General features: G+C 36.5%; 1 protein-coding gene across 7 annotated transcripts in view; it reads right to left on the reverse strand.

The window, feature by feature from the left end:
* Positions 1-16,025, reverse strand: part of ADGRL3 (adhesion G protein-coupled receptor L3) — an 858,314-nt gene that overhangs the window by 528,143 nt on the left and 314,146 nt on the right. The gene's annotated exons all lie outside the window — the stretch shown is intronic.

Raw genomic sequence — 16,025 nt, forward strand, 5'->3', positions numbered from 1 at the left:
TTTCATAGGTGGTAGTCTACAGAAGACAAATATTGTGCTATTTGCATTATAATTAATACACCATTAAAGAAATATTTATTGGGTAAAGAACATAAACCATAGATAATATTAAGAACCCTGGCAAATACATGATAAATAAAATAGTTCCTCATCTCAAGACTTTTATAATCAAGTAAGGAGGAAAAGGTACATATATGCATAACTATAATATGATAGTGTGATAAATTCTCTACTACATTTAAGGGTCAAGTGTTGCCATCTAACCTATACTAATTCCTATAAACTGCCAGTTATACACAGATCAATACATTTCCATCACTCTTGCTTCTCCAACCACTTACAAAAATGAGAAAGTTTCCACTAAGCTAAAGTCATTTAATCATCCATCAAATCTCCTGGTATTTTCAAAATTAATGTGTTACCACAGCACGCTGTTAGAACCATTTTTTAGTCGTGTCAGATCACCTAAGCAGGGGTGCAGGGAGACTTGAATAATGAATGAATGTATTACCCCCAGCCCCTTCAAAGTGGAATAACGATATAAGTGCAAAATTCCAAAAGGCAAAATCTATCTCCCTATAGTCTGTGTTCAACAAACTCATTGCTGGGCCATGGGATTTTCTACCCATGACAAAAACTAAAATAAGCAATGTTGCATTAAAATGAAATAATACAGATATATATTCTAAGAAAATTTTTTCTGGAGGGCAGAGCAAATCCAGTTACTATATGGTAAGGTTTTTAGTTGTCAATCTTGAAAGACCCACAAAACAAGAATTAACTGACCTGCAAAAAAAAAGTCAGGGGCTTCCCTGGTGGCGCAGTGGTTGAGAATCTGCCTGCTAATGCAGGGGACACGGGTTCGAGCCCTGGTCTGGGAAAATCCCACATGCCGCGGAGCAACTAGGCCCGTGAGCCACAACTACTGAGCCTGCGCGTCTGGAGCCTGTGCTCTGCAACAAGAGACGCCGCGACAGTGAGAGGCCCGCGCACCGCGATGAAGAGTGGCCCCCACTTGCCACACTAGAGAAAGCCCTCACACAGAAACGAAGACCCAACACAGCCAAAATAAATAAATAAATTAAAAAAAAAAAAAAAAGTCAGAAATGCTATCTAGATTTTCTTCACTTCCCTTCTATGTCTACACTAACCCTTCTGGGACAGTTCATACATTTATGTGATTTCCTCTCTGTAGGTAATATCCAAATCCATTGCTAAAGATCTGATTTACTTTAATTCCCATTATTCTCAAAATCCCTACAGAACTGGCTATGGACATCTGAAAATATAACAGTGTGAAAACTAAAATTATTACCTTCTTCAAAAACCAGTATTACTAGCCAACTATTTAATTCAATATTCAGATAAGGAATATAAGCATAGGCTGAACTCACAGCCATAAAGTATTTTAAAAACCACATATAGTAATTTCAAAAACTTTTATTTAATACACTCAATTTTTAAAGAAATTAAAGTGCTTTTAGTTTTTCAACTTTAAAGTCTATGGTCACAATGTCTCAAATATTTCACCCCAAGCATAAATTAAAACTGTAATTTTGCACATTTCAAAGTAGTTAATGCATACATTTATATGCAACTTGCATTTAGATCCAGTTCTAATGGATAAATGTACTTGTCTTCAGGGTAGTAGTCATATGAATAGACTCAATGAAGTAAAATGCTTTATATTTTTTTTCTATAACTATCAAAGGTTTTTTGGACTTGGCAAGGGCTTTACAAATAATAGCCAATCTACAAATTTTATAGATGGGATATTATATAATTTACCACAATTTATATAGTTTTACAAGTAGCAGATGGTAGATTAATACTAAGGTGGCAATATACATTATCACCCAAATCAGAACACTTCTGAGAATGGGAGAGGATGCTTAACAACTATTACTATTACTATTACTAATACTGGAGGACAACAGGTATAAACTGGGTCTCTCTGGGAAAACCAGAACATATGTTTAGCCTAACTATAACACATGCAATATGTACTTGCTAATTCAATTGAGAATATTCAATCTGCTATAGATACAAGAAACAAATGGGATAGATAAGACTTATGTGTTAAATATACATAATGTACAGGCAAGTAACTTGGGGAGTCAGGCAAAATTCATAACATGTACTAAGAATAGAAAGTAAGTTAGTAACCCGTACACATATTACAGAATTAATGGAACAATTACAAGAATGAAACAAATAGAGTGTTACTTAGAAAGGGATATAAAGACCATAAATCTTAAGTATTCATAAAGCCCAGATTATATCACCTCTATATTGATAGCTATTTCCCTCTAAATCTGCCTCCCTTAGTGACATCTATTATGGTCCATTTCTGACCCCATGTGTTCTCCACTTGAGAAAGACAGATATAAGCCACAGCGGCTCAACACATTAAACAGTGAGGTACAGCTGTGGTCAGGTGTACGAGTCTCTGCATCTCTCCAACAAACTGAGCTTGTGTTACCTGCAGATACCGTCCAACCACTGAGCTTCCTTGTTTATCTGGTCTTTGTAACCACACCATCAGCAGAAATAGCAGATGAAGTGGAGAGTGAATCAGGATACTGCAACATTACATTAAACAGAATTAAGAAAGTGTGATCCTTTCAACCATCCAATGGAACCCTATCCTAACTGTGTAAACGTATCCTATAGCTTTGTTCTTGGCTTCCCACGACAGAATAAATAAAGCACATGATTCCAGAATCCTGGCATCTTGGTCTGTAAGCCTTGCAGTCCTGACTTCTACTATAGCTTACCTGGTAGTTTATGTAGAGGCTTTTATTGCATTGATATAAATTCCCACACAACAGCACATATCCCCAAAATCCCATTGATTTATTTACTCATTCAACAAATTTGAGTACCTACCACACAGCATGCTCAATTCTAGGTGCCTGGAATATAAAAATGAAACACACAGCCTCTGTTTTTTCTTTTTTTTTTTGGCCATGCAGTGTGGCATGAGGGACCGATCAGGGATCAAACCCATGCCCCCTGCATTGGGAGCGCAGAGTCTTAACCACTGGACCACCAGGGAATTCTCAACAGCCTCTGTTCTTAAACAGAGTCCAAGGAGGAAAACAGATGAGTAAACAGACAAGGTATGATAGTGTTGTCATACCCTAGCCTCCAGGGATCAAGGAAGGCTTCCCAGAGGAAGTGACACCAAAGAATATAGAATAGGACAAAACAGACCAGAAGAGAAAAATAGACTCACTAACATTTATTGCTTACTGCATGCCGCAACAATTTTCTAACTCATTTAATACTCATAACAACTCTATGAGTCATTATTGTTATTATTCCTATTTGAAAAATAAGAGAAGGAAGGCATAGAGAGGTCATATATCTAGCAAGTGAAGGAGTCAGGATTGAATGCCAAGCATTCTGGCCCAAGAAACCATCCACTTAATCACTAAATTACACTGCGTCATATCCCAGGTGCCAAAAACTAAAATATGAATGGGAGTTAGAAAGGCAAAAAAGGGAGAGAAGGGCATGGTAATGTGAGAACCCAAACCAAGACAACCTTCATACTTCAAGAGAGTTCAAACATGGCATGCATATGAGGAATTGTAAGAGATGAAACTGTTAAATTAGGCAGGGCCCAGAAAATGGGATTACCAAAGGCCTTATCAAAAGACCTCATCACCTCCTTGTCACATGACCCCGTAACTCAAAGTCTACATCACAATGTTATAAGAGGAAAACAAATGAATACATCATGGAGCGTGAAATGCAAAAAATGAAATAAGCCTTGAAATTTTCAATTAGTGATAACTTTCTTTCAATTTAAGGCAGTATCTTATAAAAAAATTCAACATTCTCTGAACTACAATGCAATACAAATAAAGATTTTAACAGAACTTACATCTAATCTGTAGTACCTACCCATAGGTTATATAACCATTTTTATTTTGTTTAGATTTCACACATGTAATTATTATGTGTAATTCTATGGATACGCACTTACGTATATGTATATGTCAACTAAAAATGTGTGAAATGCAAAAACAGATCTCATACAAGTAGCTTTTCAACAATAATATGTTGTCATAGATGTTAACATGATAAACAAATCTGTATAACTGGACAAAAATATAGGTAAGAAGTAAGAAGTAAACCAACAAGACACATATCGTCATAGGTTATTCAAATAATTCTGGTAGAATATCTTCCCATTATAAACACATTATTTTTCTAATGCTATAAATAATCACATTACTTAATATAAATGAAACAAGATTTATAAATATCAGATGAACAAATGGTACAGTTTTCCTTTCAGATGTGAAACTGTGGGAATAAATTACTTTTACAAGACCAGTGGTTTCAAATAAAATTGAGGAGTCAATCTGTTTGGTATAATTCTTAAATTTTAAAGTGATTTAAGTATTTAAACAAGTCTTCACTTTTTTTTGCTATTGATTGCATATATTTAGATTCAACCAGTTAGAACTTATTACAATATATAATATTTAATTATTAATTTCCAAGTCTCATCAAAAAATATCCCAGTGTTTTTCTATTAATCTCAAACAGTATTACAACATTCCAGAAGTTAACATTTTAAAAACTTTCATATACTTTTTAATATATGTTCACACCAGCACTACTTTAGCCTGATGATTCACAATTAACCAATGATCAAAAACAAAAAAAACGAAACTACATTTCTGAAATAGAAGAAAATCACTAGACATAGTCATATTTCCCCAATTCCATCATATATACTCATAAATCTAATCTATTATTTGCTCTACTTGCTAGAGGGTATTTGAGAAAGATCAGCACACGTCACAAATCTTTCAGTGAGAATCAAAAACACTTTCATTTTCTCATTCATTTAGCTCATGCTCTGTCATCTTCTTATCATGCATTTATGAACTTTCTGTGGATTAGCATTAGCAGAAGCTACCAGAGGGGCAAAGCATAAGAAAAGTTTGGGACTTTTATTTACCAGTTGTATCAACCCATGACATGATCACCTCCATTGGCTTATAATTTTCCCTTCTCTAAATGAAGAGTGCGTCCCCCAGTTTTCCCCTTGCCCATTCTCTTCTCTGCTTTGACGATTTCCTAAACCCCAGTGACCTTAACTATCACCTTTATGTTGAAAATGTCTAACTTCTGTACTAGCAATAACTTCTCCCTTGATATTTAGATTAATATTTCAGAGTTTACTTCACATTTACACCTCTAACTCAATATTTCTAAGACCAGATTCATCTTTTTTTCCTGAAAACCAAAGCTTCCTCTTGACATTCTAATTCTACGAATGGGAGCACACAGTCACCTAGGCATCTTTGATTCTTCCCTCAACCTCACTTCCTACATCCAGTTAGTAGCCAAGCACTGCAGATTCGATCTCTGTGCATCTCTCACATCGTTCCTCTTCTTTCCATCCCGATTACTCTCTCTCCAGTTCAGACACTCATTACCTTTTGCCCTATGGCAACAACCTAACTGATCTCTCCATGTTCAACTCTCTCTCCACACTAAACTTTCCCACACAATCCTGACAGGTTCTAAACTGCAACTCTGATCAAGAGCTTCCAAAGAATCCCCACTACAGACAAAATTATGTACACGTGGGCATTTAAAACCCCCTACAAGATGGCTACAAACTACCTTTCAAACTTCCTGCCCCACCACTTCTTTCCTCATACTCTTACTGTTGGTTAAACTAGACTATTAACTGTTTGATGAAAATGTCATAATTTTCTCCAACTATAACTTTGTTCACATAATTCACTTCTCTGGAACACCCTCCCTCTGCCAGCACTTTCCAAATGATCCTAGGGATTTTTTAAGAGTTAGTAAAAATACCACATTATCTAAGAAAGCTTTACCTGCCCTCCTTTCTCCGCTATCCCCACATACCAGGGATGCCATTTCCTCCTTCTTTAAAATACTATAGCACCTGGAGAAAACCATAATTCAAAAAGATACATGCACCCCAATGTTCACTGCAGCACTGTTTACAATAGGCAGGACATGGAAGCAACCTAAATGTCTATCAACAGAGGAATGGATAAAGAAGATGTGGTACATATATACAATGGAATATTACTCAGCCATAAAAAGAAATGAAATTGTGCCATTTGCAGAGATGTGGATGTACCTAGAGACTGTCATACAGAGTGAGTCAGAAGGAGAATAAACAAATATCATATAATATCGCTTACATGTGGAATCTAGAAAAATGATACAGATGGACTTATTTGCAAAGCAGAAAGACAGACACAGATGTAGAGAAAAAAACATATGGATACCAAGGAAGGAAGGGGGAAGTGGGATGAATTGGGAGATTGGGATTGACATATATATATACTATTATGTATAAAATAGATAACTTGTGAGAATATACTGTATAGCACAGGGAACTCTACTCAATGCTCTGTGGTGACCTAAATGGGAAGGAAATCCAAAAAAGAGGGGATATATATATACCTATAGCTGATTCACTTTGCTGTACAGCAGAAACTAAGAAAACATTGTAAAGCAACTATACTGCAATAAAAATTAATAAAAAATAAAATAAAATACTACAGCATTTGTATGACACCACAGTTTACCAAATCATTGAGTCAAATGCCTACTGGTTTTTCTATTCTCTCTGTTACCAGCAACAGACTGTAAGTCCTTGAGGAAAAAACAGCATTATGGAGGGTTCTATGTGCATTATAGGCACAAGAAATATGTAAATTAAATTAAATTTATTTTCTCTCCTAAACATTTATACTCAATGTTCAGTTACCCAAGCTAGGAACCCATGATTGTGACAAAAATATAAAGCCAATATTTTATTACAGCACTTTGTCTCTTCCCAAACCTAAACAAAAATATTAACAAGTAACTAAATAAATTCATTGAAAATTCTTCACAGATCTTCCATTATATATCTCTGATATGATTACCACAAAAAAGAAAGCCTAAAAAAGGGTAAATAGTAGTAGGTAACACATACTAGGTTTCAAAATCTATGAATTTAATCATTTTAATATATTCACATATGATGCTTAATCATCACAACAATGTATGTACTTTTATTATCACACTCTACAGATGAGATAACAAAGTTTTTTAAATGTAAGTCCTTAGCCTTGGTTAAGACAGTTAATAAACAGTAAAGCTGAGAATGAACCCAAATCTGTCTGGTCCCAAAGCTCACGGAGTAACTATAATTCCATACTACTACCCTCTCTGTAGCAATAAAGAAAAAAAAAACCCCAAAAATGAAGAGTTAAAGATATGTCTATAGCCAAGAAAAAGAAATTGCTTCTTTAGGAAGTAAAAGCTGGGGGAGAGGGAGAATCATCAATTTACTTAACTATACATATGAAAGAGAGAAAGTATAAATTAGAGTGCCTGGCCAAATTTTTGCATTGCTGTGCTGGAGACCTATATGAATAATGCAAAATCTGAAAACACAGACGTAAACCAGTCTATGAAAGTATGATGTTCTATGCAAAACAACACCTGCTCTGCTCTCCCCTTTCATCTTAATTTGAGGTTAAGGCTTCTATAAATATAATGGAAGTTTCCTCTTTGTATCTGGGATATACTTCAGATCTCTTTTACTACCACACATTGTTAGAGTTGAAGGGAAACAAAAGAAAAAGGAAAAGATTTTCTAGTAATTAACTAATTTATTCTGGGAAGCATCTGTGACTGGTAGGGTAAAATTTGGTTCTTTGGAACATATACACAATTATTATTATGTGGCAGACACTCAAATAATGAATTAATGAAATGACTTATATATTCCTAATTAAGTCATTTTTTGGCCAGAATGTCAAGGTTTAGCATCCATTTTCCATTATTAATATTCTTTGTAACAAGAAAAATGTAATGATGAATCATATAATTTCCATAAGCATTTTGAAAAGCTACTCAAATTTTACTTGTCAGATGGAAAGGGAAAATAATTTGTAATTTATGCCAATAGAAACAAAAGAGTTTCTCACATTTTCCTGAAAATACTTGAAGGCCAAACTCACTAACACATTTATTTTCAACTGAATACATCATTCCGGTATTTATACCATTTGGGAAAGAAACAAGATCCTAAAAAAATGTTTTAAAATCATGTTTAGGGCTGAAAAGTTTATTATTGTCGTTTAACCTCAATACTTTACCTATTTCCCTAAATGCCTATTAGCCTCCTTCTTCCCACATAAACATATAATCTTTTTCCTTTTCTTTTGCTGACAAACAAGAGATTTTAATGGGAAGGGGTGCCCTAGCAGACAGCAGCAGGGTAAGGGAACCCAGGAGAACTGCTCTGCTACACGGCTTGCAGTCTCGGGTTTTATGGTGATGGGATTAGTTTCCGGGTTGTCTCTGGCCAATCACTGACTCAGGGTCCTTCCTGGTGGCACGCATATCACTCAGCCAAGATGGATTCCAGCGAGAAGGATTCTGGGAGGTTGGTAGGACATATGGACTGGCGTCTCCTCTCTCCTTTTGACCCTTCCTGAATAACATATAATATTAAGTATATAAGGATTCAAAAGGGTGATGTCCAAATAATTTATTTTGCATATCAATTAGACCTGACATTTTGTCTAAACTGGCAAACCTCACTGAAAGACACAAATAAATGTGAACGGGTTTTTATCTGAAACAATATTATATTGTCATATAAAACAAGAAGCTAACAGCACTTTGAAGGCCATATTATATTATTCTCTTGCAGTAACAGTTATATCCAAAAGGCTGAGCTTGTAAAACAGAGGGTTCCCATTGCTGTAGAAACATTAATCTCTGTTCTTCTGTTACAAGTTCTTTCACCTCTCTACTTCCCCATGAATTCCTGGACTTTACCTATACACGTCAGACTGTAATGTAATAACAAGATTAAAAGCAGCTTTTCCAAAAATCTGGGAGTAAGGGGAGTAAGAACATGAGAACATGCCAGAAGGATAACTCATCAAAGTCAATATAAATAACACTATTAAAAACATATTGAGTAAAAAAGTCTCAGGTTTTCCTATGATCATTAGTTATATCAAATGAAAATATAAAAGCCAGAAGGAAGTAAAGAGAAATTGTTTACCAAATGCACACACACAACTTTCCGGCCACTGTAATTCAGAATCAGAGGGAGGATAGAAATTGTTTGGTCAAGAATAGAGCTAAGGATGAATGCAGGCAGAGGAAAATCAATTCAAGTCAATCATACATCAAAATTTTAGCTGAGCTGAGGAGGACTCAGGTGGTACAGAACATTCCAACCAGCATTGATAATTATCACTTGCCAAAGATGTGGAAGGAAGGGGGCATGGTTTGTTTAATAAACTGTTAGAACTTCCATGTGGCTGAAGGATAAGGCATGTGGAGAGGTAGTTTGAGGCAAGAGAAAAATGTGTTGTCTACTAATCTTATTTACTGGATGTATGTGTCTTGGCTCATAGGTTTTAAAGCATTCCTGCTCTTTATTTAGTCCAGTGTCCATGACCCGCCCTGTCATGTTGGTAAGTTCATGGTATACTAAAGACTTGGCTCCATTCACAAATCACTGTCTTACAATTATTCCAATAAGTGAGCTTTTGCCACCCTTTTCCTGCCTCTATCAGCTTATTATAATGCCTTCATATGTACAGTTAGGTGAGTTCTGCAACTGTGGCCTTGGATCTATGAATTTAAAAGTGTTTACTTTTTTTGGAGTGCAGCTTTTATTTTTCTAGACTCTTAACCAATGAGAACATTAAACATTTCCTTAAGATAAAGCATCACTTAACAAGGGCATCAGGCGATATTCTATTTTAAAAATCAGTTTTAATTAGGCAAGAGTATTAATAAAGATTCGTTTCTGAGGCATTCTCAAAAGACACATGAAGATTATTTTTGTTATTATTTTATTAAACTGTGTGCTATGTTACACTATTAATGAGCCCAAATATGAGCAGACTAGTCTCCTACTTCTTTCCAAATTTTGACATGGAACATCGTACTAAGAACTGAATGAATGCCCGATATACTTAGGCCTGCAGATCAACTGTCTTAACCTTATTCAATTTGTCTCCTGGCCATAGTACTGAAAAATATACATTGGAAAAAAACATATATAGTAAGAATTCTTTCAGCTGTTTCATGGGAACACAGGAGAGCTCAAAATCAAATCTAATCTTGGCTCCACTACAGCCCTGCTAGGTATTACTGGGAAGTAGATGGAAGGACTGAATGAAAAGCCTAGCAGATGATCTTTTGTGGCAGAATCTTATCACACTTAAGCCAAAATAGAATCCTAACAATGAATGATAATAATTTTTGTTCTTTTTAATGACAATAACATGCTCAACAAACATCATTTTTAACTATGTTTTTACAGATTTATGTATTATATTTAAGTGTTCTTAAATTTGGGACCAGAAAGTTGGGTTTCTATTCAAAGGAGTATGTTGAAGAAATCATTTGTAAATGTTTGGGTAACACCACCACCATTCCTTACCAACACTCTGTGCCTCCTCTTGTCTTTCTTATCTCAGTGAGACGATCATTCTTCATACAACCTTTCAAGCCAGAAACTGGGGGGGTACTCTTTGGGTTTTCCCTTTGTCTTACTCACTTATCCAATGAATCTCTAACTCCTGTCAATTGGTCCTCAATATCACTAATGCCACTCACTCCTAGAGTCAGGGCCACCATCATTTTTTATCTCAATCAATAGACTAACCTCCCATTTCCAGTCTTGAAGCCTCTAGTTTATTCTTCAAATGGAGGTGGCAGGTCATTCCTCCCTCAATTCCTCTAAGATTAACTTAATTTTTCCCTTACTGCCATAAGAGAAATTCTGAACTCCTCATAACATTATATCATGCCATCCTGATCTTCTCCAGATGATTTCTGGACTGACAACTAGAAATTATCCTTCGGACATGTTAAGTTCCAATCATATTGAACTAGGCCTTTGTGCTACTGTTTCCTATCTATAATAGTATCTTTCTTCTACGTCTATGCTTGGCTAACTAATACTTGACTGTTGGGTCCCAGCTTAAATGCACTTTTCTTCAGAAGCATCTTCTCTGATCCTCCAAGACTGGGTTGACATCTCTCTACATGCTCCATAGTACTTTATACTCACTTTTAAAAAAAGTATTCTCAGTATTGCTTCTTTGTTACACAAACTAGCTTCTATGTGGGCCTAGGTCATGAGATGGCCAGTGACACGAATAATTAAATCAGGGACATTGGGCTTACCAAATGAGAATTAAATTCTCTTTTTGGAAATTCAAACCAAAAGGCAAGAAAACAAGTGCCAGTTGCTGGTTAGTGCTGTGGCTAAGAGCAGTGGTATACAATTCAGGCTGGCAGTCACTTACAATGTTAATGAGCAAAGAAAGCTGTTGGAAAGTAAGAGAAGAATCAGAGAAGAACTAGGCCCACAGGAAAGAAAAAAAAACAAACAAACACTTGGCATCATTAACTGATAAACCAAGGTCCAATACTCAAGAGTGTCCTTAGATTTCCATAAGAATTATGTATTCTTAAAATAGTGCTCTTACAGTTAGTACTCCCCCTCAAATACACTCACACACACACACAAACACACACCTACACACACACACACACAAAGGCATATGTTAATCACCATTTTACAAACAAAGCTCTTGTCTCCTTGGGTGCAGGGAAGAGGTATCCTCTAGCAAATGTTTGCCATACTGTACAATTCTTGACTCCCAATACTGACTGAGAGATCGAAGATTGTAAGTTCTCCATCATTGCCTTCCTGCCACTTAGTGCAGTACCCAGCATGCATCGGTGCTCAATTAAAGTTGAAAAAATAAGTGAGGGCAAGGATGAATGAAGGAACCACCAGTATTTAATAATTCAGACTAATTTTAAAGGCTGATATTTGTGTAAGGCAATAAAAAATCAAATAGAGTTTCTCCTTGCTTTAATTATCATAAAAGCATTCTAATCTATAAAGACAAAACCCCAAGAATGGGAGAAAATGAAAAAAAGTGATGGCAGAGTTGGATGTGATTCACCAATAGGATTGAGAGAATACACAAGCCCCTTGTAAAAGCATTTTGGCTCTTGCAAAAGGTACGCTTAAAAATGAGCACAGGGCCAGCTGGCCCCACCATTTAAAGAGACAGGAGCAAAGCCGTGAGCCTTGCAGCAGTGAAGCCCTCGGACAGAGGCGGAAATGGCTATTGCAAATGGCATGAGAATATGTTTTGGTCAGCGAGAATAGTTGGAGACCTTCAAGATGGTAGAGGAGTAAGACGTGGAGATCACCTTCCTCCCCACAAATACATCAGAAATACATCTACATGTGGAACAACTCACATAGAACACCTACTGAATGCTGGCAGAAGACCTCAGACTTATCAAAAGGCAAGAAACTCCCCACATAGCTGGCCATGTGGGTGACAGGGTCTTGTTGTTCTGGCTGGGTGTCAGGCCTGTGCCTCTGAGGTGGGAGAGCCAAGTTCAGGACATTGGTTGACCAGTGACCTCCCAGCTCCACGTAATATCAAACGGCAAAAGCTCTCCCAGAGATCTCCATCTCAACGCTAAGACCCAGCTCCACTCAACGACCAGCAATCTACAGTGCTGGACACCCTATGTCAAACAACTAGCAAAACAGGAACACAACCCCACGTATTACCAGAGAGGCTGCCGAAAATCATAATGAGGTCACAGACACCCCAAAACACAGCACCAGATGCGGTCCTGCCCACCAGAAAGACAAGATCCAGTCTCATCCACCAGAACACAGGCACCAGTCCCCTCCACCAGGAAGCCTACACAACCCACTGAACCAACTTTAGCCAATGGGGGCAGACACCACAAACAAAGGGAACTATGAACCTGCAGCCTGCGCAAAGGAGACCCCAAACACAGTAAGTTAAGCAAAACGAGAAGACAGAGAAACACACAGAAGATGAAGAAGCAAGGTAAAAACCCACCAGACCAAATAAATGAAGAGGAAACAGGCAGTCTACCTGAAAAAGAACTCAGAGTACTGATAGTAAAGTTGATCCAAAATCTTGGAAATAGAATGGAGCAAAATACAAGAAATGTTTGACAAGGACCTCGAAGAACTAAAGAGCAAACAAACAATGATGAACAACACAGTAAATAAAATTAAATGTTCTCTAGAAGGAATCAATAGCAGAATAACTGAGGCAGAAGAATGGACAAGTGACCTGGAAGATAAATTAGTGGAAATAACTACCACACAGCAAAATAAACAAAAAAGAATGAAAAGCACTGAGGACACACTCAGAGACGTCTGGGACAACATTAAACGCACCGACATTTGAATTATATGGGCACCAGAAGAAGAAGAGAAAAAGAAAGGGACTGAGAAAATATTTGAAGAGATTATAGTTGAACACTTCCCTAATATGGGAAAGGAAATAGTCAATCAAGTCCAGAAGCACAGAGAGCCCCAAACAGGATAAATCCAAAGAAAAACATGCCAAGACACATGTTAATCAAACTATCAAAAATTAAATACAAAGAAAAAATATTAAAACCAAAAAGGGAAAAGCAACAAATAACAAACAAGGGAGTCCCCATCAGGTTGACAGCTGATCTTTCAGCAGAAGCTCTGCAAGCCAGAAGGGACTGGCAGGACATATTTAAAGTGCTGAAAGGGAAGAAGCCTACAACCAAGATTACTCTCCCCAGCAAGGATCTCATTCAGATTCGACGGAGAAATTAAAACCTTTACAGACAAGCAAAAGCTAAGAGAATTCAGCACCACCAAACCAGCTTTACAACAAATGCTAAAGGAACTTCTCTAGGCAGGAAACACAACAGAAGGAAAAGGCCTACAACAACAAACCTAAAACAATTAAGAAAATGGTCATAGGAACATACATATCGATAACTACCTTAAATGTAAATGGATTCAGTGCTCCAACCAAAAGACATAGACTGGCTGAATGGATACAAAAACAAGACGCATATATATGCTGTCTATAAGAGACCCACTTCAGACCTACGGACACATACAGACTGAAAGTGAGGGGATGGAAAAAGATATCCGATGCAAATGGGAATCAAAAGAAAGCTGGAGTAGCAATTCTCATATCAGACAAAATAGACTTTAAAATAAAGACTATTACAAGAGACAAAGAAGGACACTACATAATGATCAAGGGATCAATCCAAGAAGAAGATATAACAATTGTAAATATTTATGCACCCAACATAGGAGGACCTCAATACTTAAGGCAAATGCTAACAGCCATTAAAGGGGAAATCGACAGTAACACAATCATAGTATGGGACTTTCATACACCACTTTCACCAATGGACAGATCATCCAAACAGAAAATTAATAAGGAAACAAAAGCTTTAAATGATATATTAAAGCAGATGGACTTAATTGATATTTATAGTACATTCCATCCAAAAACAATAGAATACACTTTCCTCCCAAGTGCTCATCAAACATTCTCCAGGATAGATCATAACTTGGGTCACAAATCAAGCCTTGGTAAATTTAAGAAAACTGAAATCATACCAAGTATCTTTTCCAAGCACAACGCTATGAGACTAGATATCAATTACAGGAAAAAATCCGTAAAAAATACAAACACATGGAGGCTAAACAATAAACTACTAAACAAACAAGAGATCACTGAAGAAAACAAAGAGGAAATCAAAAAATACCGAGAAAAAAATGACAATGAAAACACGACAACCCAAAACCTATGGGATGCAGCAAAAGCAGTTCTAAGAGGGAAGGTTATAGCAACACAATCCTACCTCAAGAAACAAGAAAAATCTAAAATAAACAACCTAACCTTACATCTAAAGCAATTAGAGAAAGAAGAACAAACATCCCCAAAGTTAGCAGAAGGAAAGAAATCATAAAGACCAGAAAAGAAATAAGCGAAAAAGACATGAAGGGAACAAAGATCAAGAAAAGTAAAAGCTGGTTCTTTGAGAAGATAAGCAAAATTGATAAACCATTAGCCAGACTCATCAAGAAAAAAAGGGAGAAGATTCAAATCAACAGAATCAGAAATGAAAAAGGAGAAGGAACAACTGACACTGCAGAAATACAAAGGATCATGAGAGATTACTACAAGCAACTATATGCCAATAAAACGGACAACCTGGAAGAAATGGACAAATTCTTAGAAGAGCACAACCTTCCGATACTGAACCAGGAAGACATAGAAAATATAAACAGACCAATAACAAGCACTGAAATTGAAACTGTGATTAAAAATCTTCCAACAAACAAAAGTCAAGGACCAGAAAGATTCACAGGCGAATTCTATCAAACATTTAGAGAAGAGGTAACACCTATCCTTCTCAAACTCTTCCAAAATATAGCAGAGGGAGGAACACTCCCAAACTCATTCTACGAGGCGACCATCACCCTGATACCAAAACCAGACAAAGATGTCACAAAGAAAGAAAACTACAGGCCAATATCACTGATGAAGATAGATGCAAAAATCCTCAACAAAATACTAGCAAACAGAATCCAACAACACATTGAAAGGATCATACACCATGATCAAGTGAGGATTAACCCTAGAATGCAAGGATTCTTCAATATACACAAATCAATCAATGTGATACACCATATTAACAAACTGAAGGAGAAAAACCATATGATCATCTCAATAGATGCAGAAAAAGCTTTCGACAAAATTCAACACCAATTTATGATAAAAACCCTCCAGAAAGTAGGCATAGAGGGAACTTACCTTAACATAATAAAGGCCATATATGATAAACCCACAGCCAACATCGTTCTCAGTGGTAAAAAACTGAAACCATTTCCTCTAAGATGAGAAACAAGACAAGGTTGTCCACTCTCACCACTATTATTCAACATAGTTTTGGAAGTTTTAGCCACAGCCATCAGAGAAGAAAAAGAAATAAAAGAAATGCAAATTGGAACAGAAGAACTAAAGCTGTCACTGTTTGCAGATGACATGATCCTATACATAGAGAATCCTAAAGATGCTACCAGAAAACTACTAGAGCTAATCAATGAATTTGGTAAAGTAGCAGGA

Source organism: Balaenoptera ricei, chromosome 5 (genome assembly GCF_028023285.1).
Source record: "Balaenoptera ricei isolate mBalRic1 chromosome 5, mBalRic1.hap2, whole genome shotgun sequence".
NCBI classification, from domain to species: domain Eukaryota; kingdom Metazoa; phylum Chordata; class Mammalia; order Artiodactyla; family Balaenopteridae; genus Balaenoptera; species Balaenoptera ricei.